The 11262-nt window shown below is 48.3% G+C and overlaps 1 long non-coding RNA gene across 1 annotated transcript; it reads right to left on the bottom strand.

Annotated features, from left to right (window-relative positions):
• Positions 1 to 1451: 1451 nt before the first annotated feature.
• Positions 1452 to 10921, bottom strand: LOC116269138. Its single transcript, XR_004176457.1, has 3 exons — positions 10816 to 10921; positions 5895 to 6081; positions 1452 to 2901 (listed from the first exon to the last, which is right to left on the bottom strand). It is a non-coding gene; the product is annotated as an uncharacterized LOC116269138 (long non-coding RNA).
• Positions 10922 to 11262: the final 341 nt, after the last annotated feature.

Below are 11262 nucleotides of genomic sequence, written 5' to 3' on the forward strand. Positions count from 1 at the left end.
TTACCAATTTTAAATAAAATATTCAGTGGGTTTCAACAAACCCTTACAGTTGTAAAACCACCATTACTCCAACCATCACTCTTCCCCCTTTGCAGTCAAGCCCGTTCCCCCATTCCCAGCTGCAGGTAGCCACTGATCAGCTTCCTGAAACGATGGTTCTGCCTTTCTGTTCTTTCTTGTAAATACAGTATGTGGTGTTCTGTGTCTAGTTTCTGCCATTTAGCATAATGCTTTAGAGATTCATCTGTGTCAGGTGCATCAGTAATTCGTTTTTTAACATTTCTAAGCAGTGTTCTACTGTATCGATTACTACAATTTGTTCACCAATTGATGGGCATTTGGAGTGTTTCCAGTGGTTGGCTATTATAGATAAAACTTTTGTGAAAAACAAGTACAAGTCTTTTTGTGAATGTTTCCATTTCTGTGAGTAGATACTCAGAGGGAAATGCTGGGTCATAGGTATGTTTACTTTTTTTTTTTTAAGATGGAATTTCGCTCTTGTTGCCCAGGCTGGAGTGCAGTGGTGCCATCTCGGCTCATTGTAGCCTCCGCCTCCCGGGTTCAAGCGATTCTCCTGCCTCAGTCTCCCGAGTAGCTGGGATTACAGGCATGTGCCACCACGCCCGATTAATTTTGTATTTTTAGTAGAGACGGGGTTTCTCCATGTTGGTCAGGCTGGTCTCGAACTCCCGAACTCAGGTGATCCTCCTGCCTTGGCCTCCCAAAGTGCTGGGATTATAGGCGTGAGCCACGGCGCCTGGCTGGTATGTTTATAAGAATCTGCCAGAAGCCAGGCCTGTTAGCATGTGCCCACAGCCCTAGCTATTCAGGAGGCTGAATTAAAACCCGATTGTGTTTGAATAAAAGCACTGTCAGGCCAGGTGCAGTGGCTCATGCCTGTAATCCCTGCACTTTGGGAGGCTGAGGCAGGTGGGTAGCTTGAGCTTAGGAGTTCAAAACCAGCCTGGGGCCAGGCACAGTGGCTCATGCCTGTCATCCCAGCACTTTGGGAGGCCGAGGCAGGTGGCTCACCTGAGGTTCACCTCCCTGGCCAACATGGTAAAACCCCAACTCTACTAAAAATACAAAATTAGCCGGGGGTGGTGGTGGGCACCTGTAATTCCAGCTACTCAGGAAGCTGAGGCAGGAGAATCACTTAAACCCAGGAGGCGGAGGTTGCAGTGAGGCAAGATGGCGCCATTTCACTCTAGCCTGGGCGAAAAAGCAAAACTCCGTCTCCAAACAACAACAACAACAACAACAACAACCAGCTTGGGTAACACGGTGAAATCCTGTCTCTACAAAAAAAATACAAAAATTAGCTGGGCATGCTGGCACGCACCTGTAGCCCCAGCTACTTCAGAGGTTGAGGTGGGAGAATGGTTTGAGTCCGGGAGGTGGAGGCTGCAGTGAGCCGAGATGGTTCCACCGTACTCCAGCGTTGGCGACAGAGTGAGACCCTGTCTCAAAAAAAGATATATTTTAGGCATATTTAACACACACACACACACACACACAAATAGGCCAGTGCAAGATGAGCCAGAAGAGAGTTGCTTTGTTCAGTCTGAGTGACTAAGAGTGATGATGCCACCCACCCAGTCAGGAAGCAGACCGGGTGAGCAGGTTTGTGGGGAGAGATGAGGTCAGCTGTCAGAGGTGACAACGCTCCTGATGATCAAGCCCTCAGTAGAGGCCCGCTGTGCCCGCATGGGAGGTGCTTTGCCCTCATGTCCTTCGGCCTCACAAGGCGAAGGCTCTTGCTTTCATTTCACAGGGGAGCTAACGGTGTTTAGCCAGTATGACCCAAATTTGTCCAGCCCACTGTGCCTGTTTGGGTTTGGGTGCTGAGGGCCATCCCTTGTGATGCGACCAGCAGGCAAGGGGCCACCCGGAGCTGAGAGAGCAGATGAGAGTCAGAGGAGCTGCAACGTTTCCTGCACTGAGATCCTGGTAAAGCCACAGGCACGGCTTGGCCCCGCAGGCGGGAAGAAAGAGGAAGAGACGGGGAAGCCCTACATGGAAGACACTCTCTCTACTGAGTCCTGCCGATCACAGCAGCTCCTCCTGGAGAAGTGTCCACCCCAGTGTTCCTGAGTGAAGACCTCGGCCTTGCTCAGCACCTGCCCGGCAGCTGATGCTGGGGCCTTTGCCAAGCATGAGGAGAGGAGCCAGCTCAAAGTGACTCATTCTAAATCAGGCTGGCTCCATGGATCCACATCAACGCCCTGGACCGCACCTGGCAGTGAGGAACCAGTGGGAGGAGAGGTACATGCAGGACTCCACTGGACAGCACATCGTCTCTCGGCGCAAGCAAAGACACCAGCCTTGCACAGAGCCAGCCCAGCCAGGGAAGGGTGGAGAGGAGGCAAGGCTGGGGGCTGCTGGGTGGCTGTTAATCCCCAAGCCGGGTGAAAATCTGTACAGGTTTTGAGGAGGAGGTAACTTCCCAGCTCCAAATAATAGAAGCATCCAGAAGGAAATAACCAGAGGCTTCTGCCAATTGATCTGGAGACTGGGAAAAGGTCCCACAGTTATTAATAACCTCTGTGTTCCGGGAACTGATTTCATGCACCAGACAAAGGGATTAAAAAGTTGCTGGTGAAGGCAAAGTGGTTTCAGCCAAACCTCTCCTTTCTGTCTCCCAATAAATGAGCATTTTTCTCCACAGAAACCCTTCGAGCTGATTGGCCCTTTGACAAATCTGGTGAGCGAGGAGCTGTGTGGCTGATTGGCATATTTTGATAACCACTCTGTCGTCGTGAAGTACTTTCTTCCGGCAACCCCCATTTCGTTCGCTCTGAGTATGGGGCTGAAAACAGTTGCTTCTGTGGCTTCTGGAAAACAGCTGAGGATGGAGCCCACTCCTGGCCTGAGCCCTTAGCAGCATGTCCTATAGGAATCCTGGAAGAGAGACACTATATTAGTTCATCCTTGCAAAGTTAATGCAATGAACTTCAACTTGTACAATGGAGTTGTGGTAATGCTGTTACACAGCTGCCCTGTCGCAGGTACTGGGCCCACTAGTAAGAGGACACAAATAAATAGGTTAAGATCTGTGAGACTGTTAAGAGAGACAGCTTCCTGTAGAGACAGTGTTAGAAACCACAGTCAGGGCTGGGCGCGGTGGCTCACGCCTGTAATCCCAGCACTTTGGGAGACCAAGGCAGGCACATCATGAGGTCAGGAGTTCGAGACTAGACTGGCCAACATGATGAAACCCCATTTCTACTAAAAAAAATACAAAAATTAGCCGGGCATGGTGGTGGGCACTTGTAATCCCAGCTACTCGGGAGGCTAAGGCAGGAGAATCACTTGAACCTGGGAGGCGGAGCTTGCAGAGAGCCAAGATGGTGCCATTGCACTCCAGCCTGGGCGACAAGAGACAAGAGCAAGACTCTGTCTCTTACTAAACTATGAGCAACTGGAAGGAAGGGTAAGTGTCTCACCCGTATCCATACCCATACTTGACAGTGCCCATCAAGATTAGCTGCTCTGCAAATTAATAATAATTGAATGCTGTTGTGACATGGTATTATTTCAAAAGACAACCAGCCACTGCTTACAACTCCATTCCTGTGATAATTGATTTCCTGGTCTCAGCCAAGGAGATAAGAACTGAAACCGCCTTTGCAAAATTATGACTGAGACAATGAAAGAGATCTAACTCAACCGACACAGTCTTGCTTCTAACCTCTAAGCTATCCTTATTCTTTCCTGGACATAGGCTAAACTAACTTTGGGAGAAACTTAGTTTATAGTTTAAACAAAGATAGTAACAGCTCTTTCCCAAGCAGACCTCCTCCTTGCCTGAGGACTAGATTGCCTTTGTAGCTACAAGATTAGAAATTATGGTTTAGGAGTCATGCAGCTGGAGGCTACAAGATTCTGACCCTCCCTACACTGCTCCTAAGATCAGTGCCTGAGATATTCTTCAGACCCTGCACTTGATGGATCAGCTGGCTCCACCCAGATCAATAAACTGGCTCATCTGATCTGGTGGCCCCCACCCATGAACTGACTCAGCGCAAGAAGACAGCTTCGACTCCCTATGATTTCATCTCTGACCTGACCAATCAGCACTCTTGGCTCCCTGGCTTCCCCTCACCCACCAAATTATCTTTAAAAGCTCTGCTCCTCGAATGCTTGGAGAGACAGATTTGAGTAATAACAAAGCTCCAGTCTCCCGCACAGCCAGCTCTGGGTAAATTACTCTTTCTCTATTGCAATTCCCCTGTCTTGATGAATCGGCTCTGTCTAGGCAGCGGGCAAGGTGAACCTCTTGGGTGGTTACAGAACTGACTCTTGTCTTTGTTCTCACCTGTTCCCATTGGTGGGATCTCCGGTCCCCAAGCACAGTCAGGAGCAGGTCTTTGCTAGGCTCTGTGACTCACTCACAGCCCAGCCCTGGTCAAGTTCACACTTCCTCTGTGCACTCAGCACATGCAAAGGTAAATTCTTCTTTCCTATCCCTCTTCCAGCAGCCCCTTTGTCTACTGATATAAATGTTGACCAGAGGTTTTCTAACTCCCTTTCAAAGCCTCCCACCTAAATTACTGTAAAAGATGCTTAACTGGCCTTTGGTCCCTTTCAACCCATTTTCCTTTCTGCAGTGAGAGTGCTTTTTTTGTTGTTGTTTCTTTTCTTTTCTTTTCTTTTCTTCTCTTTTCCTTTTTAAGACTGAGTCTCGCTCTGTTGCCCAGGCTGGAGTGCAGTGGCACAATCTTGGCTCACCGCAACTTCCATCTCCCGGGTTCAAGTGATTCTCCTGCCTCAGCCTCCCAAGTAGCTGGGACCACAGGCACGTGCCACCATGCTCGGCTGATTTTTGTAGTTTTAGTAGAGATGGGTTTTGTCCATGTTGCCCAGGGTAGTCTCAAACTCCTGATCTCAGGTGATCCATCCACCTCGGCCTCCCAAAGTGCTGGGATTACAGGCGTGAGCCACCGAGCCCAGCCTCATTGGTCAATTTTTTTTTTTTTTTTTGAAATGGAGTTTTGCTCTTGTTGCCCAGGCTGGAGTGCAATGGCACGATCTTGGCTCACTGCAACCTCTGCCTGCCAGGTTCAAGCAATTCTCCTGCCTCAGCCTCTCGAGTAGCTGAAGTACAGGCATGCACCACCACGCCCGGCTAATTTTGTATTTTTTGTAGAGACAGGGTTTCTCCATGTTGGTCAGGCTGGTCTCAAACTCCCGACCTCAGGTGATGCACCCACATCGGCCTCCCAAAGTGCCGGGATTATAATCTATTTTTCAAAAGGACTTTTGGATAGGAAATTAGCACAGAGAGCTTTAAAACCCACCCACTACAGAAGAGGATAGGGTGCCTCTTGTCTCCTGGTGGTCCGAGGGCAGGGCCTCCTTTGGGCCTCCTTCCCCTGCCCTCTCCCTGTCCACAGTCCTCTGTCTTTCCCTCAGCAGTGTCCTTCCTGCTGGTCTTCCTCTCTGTTCCCACTGCCCAGCTCTGGTTTCTGCTCCAATACCTTCTTATCCCCAGGCGTTCCCACCCAGACTCTGCCTCCTAGAAGCTGCCCTACAAGTGCTGCCAGGGAAGCTGCCTAAGGTTCAGCCCCTGCCCTACCGGCCCTCGGCCTCTGAGGCTGCCCTCCAGCTTGTCCCACTGACCACGACTGATGTGTGTCCCCCCGCACCGGATGGACTTCCTTTCCAAACTGCTTGGAGAGAGAGCCCTTCTTTCTCCCAAGAGTCAGCACAAGTCCTCCTTCCTTAGAAAGGGCCCTGAACTCTTCCTGCCAGCCCTACCTGAATTTCTCTCTCTCCTTTGTGCTCCTACAACAGTGACCCTATTCTGACTCGTGCTCTGTAGCCACTTGGCTACTTTCCAATCTCTTCTAAGATAAGCAAACTCCTGGAAGGAAAAAACAAGGCCCATTTACCTTTGAGTGTCCCCAGGGCTAGCCAGTGCCCTGCATAGAGGAAGCCACAGTCAGCAAGTGTGGAATCTGGAAAGCTCTCAGAGGAATCTTTGCCAGGCCCAGGTGCAGAGACGGGACTGGGGGTTGTTTTTTTAGCTTATCGGAGCCTCCATTTCCTCAGACTGGGAAAGTGGTTTTTCCTCACAGGCTGGCAGAGAGAATGCAACCAGTGTAAATTAAAGACAGTATTTGATAAATGTGGGTCCCCCTAGGTGGGAGCAGGACTGGCTGTTAGGTGTCAAGGGTCTGTGAAACAATCCCCTCCCCAGGGCAAGTGGCTGGTGCAGGGCTGGTCCAGAATCATTGAAGGCAGAGAAGCCTGGCTTGGGAGAGGAAGGTCCATCCTCCAGCAGGGAAGGAGAGGGGTGTGAGTACTTCCATGGTGTCCCGTCCACAGATGCTCAAGGCCCCTGTGCAATTGGGCTTAGGAACAGGGTCACATGCAGAGGTCTGCACTGAAGGTGCAGCCAGCCAAGCTTCATCCTTGCTTCCCAGCCCCAGCTGTTCCTCTTCCCTCTGTCCCAGCCATTTCCTTGGGCTCTTCCTATGGGCCGAAGGCAGGAGGCAGCCAGCAGCAGCCACACCAAGGGAGGCCTGGCACTGAGCACGGATGCATGTGCATTTAGCCCTTGAGTGCCAGTGCCATAATGTGGCCTCAGCCCTGGGGGCACAGATTCAATGTCTCAATGTGGAGAGGTTCTTCTGATGTGCCCTCTTAATAGGGCAACCAGAGAGGCCTCAGTTCCAACTGGAAGGCCATTCCTTTACCCTTTCACCCATTCATTAACAAATGTTTATTAAGCATCTAGATGGGTTAGGCACTGTTCTATGGGGCACAGCCTGCTTCTAAACAGACTAACAAACAGTCCTGCTGTGAGCCCCATCCTGCCCTCTCCTGTGCCTGTTCCTTCCCATTGGACTCCTTGACCTCCAGGCTCTGTAGCAGCTGTAAGGAACAGCTTTCTCTTCCCCGCCACTCCCCGCCACAGACAGAGTCTTACTCTATTCCCCAGGCTGGAGTGCAGTGGCATGATCTCGGCTCACTACAATTTCCACCTCCCGGCTTCAAGCAATTCTCCTGCCTCAGCCTCCCAAGTAGCTGGGATTACAGGTGCACGCCACAACACCCACCTAATTTTTGTATTTTTAGTAGAGATGGGGTTTCACCATGTTGCCTAGGCTGGTCCCAACCTCCTGACCTTGTGATCCACCTGCCTTGGCCTCCCAAAATGCTGCGATTATAGACGTGAGCCACCGCGCCTGGCCAGCAGCAGCTTTCTCTGTGCAGTGCTAGTTCTCTGTCCCTTACTTTTTGGCTTCCTCTACTTTGTGGACATCTCCAAGCTATTGTCATCTTCTTTCTCCTATTTCTTTGTCTTTTGGATTTATGCCTGCTTTAATACTTTTGCTAACTTTAGTGATGTTTCAAGTAGGAAGAAGAAATAAATTCTGATGTTCCATTTGCCATATTTGACTAGAATTTCCTTCGAACTGAGTTTTCACTTAAAGTATTTTTACAATGATTTATGAAGTCTGGATGTTTTCAATTTGAAAATGGCAGTTGTTTATTTTAGAAATTTACAAATAATATACAAGTGTAAAGAAGAATATAAAGATGACTTGTCATCTCAGAAATTCAGAAGTAACCCCTCTTAACATTTTGATATATATACATATGTAGATACACATTAGTTAAAGGGAATTAAATAACTCTTTCTGTTTGCTTAAGTTTGATGCTGACATTTGGATGCTGCCAGCTTTGTGAAAGGCTTTTGCTGTGGGAGGCACTTGCAAGCCTTGCTATGACACAGGAGTATCCCTTGTCATGCTGACATTCGTGCCTCTCACCTTCCCTCAGGCCTGCCACTCTCCCCTAGTGAGCCTCGGCCTAGACTGCCCACTTCCACTGGAGATGTTCATCATCAAGTCATTTACCGATCCAAACCACAGTTCTTACCTGCAGTGCCTGAAGAAGGGTAAGAAACAGAATCTGGATGTGCCTTCCCCAACTCTGTCATCCCTAGGAATATTCTCCCAGGTTGTGATAGAGCCTGGAAAAAAGCCGTTTGCGATGACCTCACTGTACCCAGACTTCTACCAGAGTCCCTGACCTTTTTCTGGCCCTTGGTGATCCCTGATGGGGAATTGTCAGTTGGGGGAAAGGTGATTTGTTTCATTCCATCCGCCAAATGCAAATGACCCACATTTTGGGTCTTAGCCAATTTTGAGGTTTTGGATTCAGAATATGTTCTGCTGGGGCTCAGGGCACACCATCCCAAAATATGACACCAAAAAATCTTCCCCCCCCAATAAATTGCAGATCTTTTCAAAAAATATTTATGAGAGACAGAGACTTATATTGCTGGTGGGCATGTATACTAGCAAATGCTTTCGGGAAGTAATTTTTTAATTTTTTAAATCTTTTTACCTTTTTTTTTTTTTTTTTTTTTTTTTTTGAGACGGAGTCTTGCTCTGTCACCCAGGCTGGAGTGCAGTGGCCGGATCTCAGCTCACTGCAAGCTCCTCCTCGCGGGTTCACGCCATTCTCCTGCCTCAGCCTCCCAAGTAGCTGGGACTACAGGCACCCGCCACTTCGCCCGGCTAGTTTTTTATATTTTTTAGTAGAGACGGGGTTTCACCGTATTAGCCAGGATGGTCTCGATCTCCTGATCTCATGATCCGCCCGTCTCGGCCTCCCAAAGTGCTGGGATTACAGGCTTGAGCCACCGTGCCCGGCCATCTTTTTACCTTTTTTTAAAAAAATAATAGAGGCAGGTTCTTGCTATGTTGCCCAGGCAGATCTCAAACTGCTGGACTCCCAAAGTGCTGGGATTATAGTCATGAGTCACCGTGCCCTGCTGGAAAGTCATTTTTAAAGTGTCAAGAACCTTAAAAATGCTTGTACTTTTTGATCTTTGTTCTGGGACTCTAGCCTAAGGAAATAATTCTAAATACAATAAAAGCTTTCTGTACCAAAATACCAATTGCAACATTATTAATAATGTAAAAAAAATGATACTGAAACACTCAGCTATAGGAGAATAGTACTGTGAATTGTAATCATGAAAAACTCATTATAATAAAGCCAAATGATTATTATTGAAATAAGTTAAAACAACTAAATCAGTATTTAATATAGAGTTCGATGATGGCTGTGTTAAAACAAGAGTAATGTATGGCTGGGCGCAGTGGCTCATGCCTGTAATCCCAGCACTTTGGGAGGCCGAGGCGGGCGGATCACCTGAGGTCGGAAGTTCGAGACCAGCCTGACCAACATGGAGAAACCCCATCTCTATTAAAAATACAAAAAATTAGCTGGGCATGGTGGCGCATACCTGGAATCCCAGCTACTCAGGAGGCTGAGGCAGGAGAATCACTTGAACCTGGGAGGTGGAGGTTGCGATGAGCTGAGATCACGCCATTGCACTGCAGCCTGGGCAACAAGAATGAAAGTCCATCTCAAAAAAAGAAAAAAACCAAAAACCAAGAGTAATGTATACAGTGAGACATTTTAATACTAGTTGTCTTTGGATAATGAGACAGAGAAAATTTTATTTTTTTCTACTTTGTTTGTTTGCTTGAGACAGAGTTTCATTCTTGTTGCCCAGGCTGGAGTGCAATGGTGCGATCTTGGCTTACCACAACCTCCACCTCCTAGGTTCAAGCAATTCTCCTGCCTCAGCCTCCCTAGTAGTTGGGATTACAGGCACCCGCCATCACACCCAGCTAATTTTTTGTATTTTTAGTAGAGACAAGGTTTCACTCTGTTGGCCAGGCTGGTCTCAAACTCCTGACCTCCGGCAATCCACCCACCTCAGCCCCGCAAAGTGCTGGGATTGCAGGCGTGAGCCACCATACCTGACTACTTTCTTTTTAATAGTACAAACTTTGTTCATAAATAAGACTTTGACTGGGCACAGTGGTTCACATCTGTAATCCCAGCACTTTGGGAGGCCGAGGCAGGCTGATCACCTGAGGTCAGAAGTTTGAAACCAGCCTGGCCAACATAGTGGACCAGCCTGACCAGCATGGTGAAACCCCATCTCTACTAAAAATACAAAAATTCACCAGTCGTGGTGGCGGGTGCCTTTAGTCCCAGCTACACGAGAGGCTGAGGCAGGAGAATTGCTTGAACCCAGGAGGCAAAGGTTGCAGTGAGCCAAGATTGCGCCACTGCACTCCAGCCTGGGTGACAGAACGAGACTCCATGGGAGACTGAGGCAGGCAGATCACCTGAGGTCAGGAGTTTGAGACCAGCCTGGCCAACACGGTGAAACCCTGTCTCTACTAAAAATACAAAAATTAGCTGGGTGTGGTGGCGCACACCTGTAATCCCAGCTACGCAGGATGCTGAGGCAGGAAAATCGCTTAAACTCGGGAGGCAGAGGTTGCAGTGAGCCAAGATTGCACCACTGCACTCCAGCCTGGGCAACACAGCGAGACTCCATCTCAAAAAAGAAAAAAAAATTAGCCTAGGGTGGTGGCGTGTGCCTGTAATCCCAGCTACCCGGGAGGTTGAGGCAGGAGAATCGCTTGAACCCAGGAGGCAGTGGTTGCAGTGAGCCAAGATCACGCCACTGCACTCCAGCCTGGGTGACAGAGCAAGACTCTGTCTTAAAAAGCAAAAAGAGAAGAGTAGAAGGCAACATGCCATTTTATTTAAAATTGCCAATTAGGTTTTTTAGATGGATGACAGTTGAGATCATTAAATCCCATTTCTGCCTCTCAGATTTCCACAAAATAGTACATTAAATACTCAGTCCTGAGAAATGGCAGAGATTCCAAATTGCCTCTCAATACCAGAGGGAACGGCCCAGTTTCTTCCCTCACAATAAAGGTACATCATTTGATAAACGAAGGTGTGTAGCATTAAGACTCTTACAGGATTGTGTTGCAGAAGTTACTTCCATGTCTTCATTCACAGTGTGTATTCTCGCCTTTATTTCCCATTCAGTAACACTGCCAGTTTCATCATCTCTTCTTTCAACTTCATTTAAAAGAGGATGCTGACTGGAATTTGGCATAATAGTATCCACCACAGCCAGGTTCCTGTAGTCCCCGCTACACAGGAGGCTGAGGAGAGAGATTTTCTTGAACCCAGAAGTTCGAGACCAGCCTGAACAAAACAGGGGGACTCCAGCTTTGCAGACAACATGCAACAGAAGCATTTCAGATGGGACAGTAGAGTTTCTTGAGATACACTTGATTTTAATTTTAAGCAGAGGAATTTCCTGGAGAGTTTCACTCATGAGGATAGTAGAAAAACTCATAGTAAACATTCAGCAAAACAGGTTATAGGGCAGTCATCTCCTTCAACACTTTATCGGGG

The sequence above is a fragment of the Papio anubis genome, chromosome 10 (genome assembly GCF_008728515.1).
Source record: "Papio anubis isolate 15944 chromosome 10, Panubis1.0, whole genome shotgun sequence".
Taxonomy (NCBI): domain Eukaryota; kingdom Metazoa; phylum Chordata; class Mammalia; order Primates; family Cercopithecidae; genus Papio; species Papio anubis.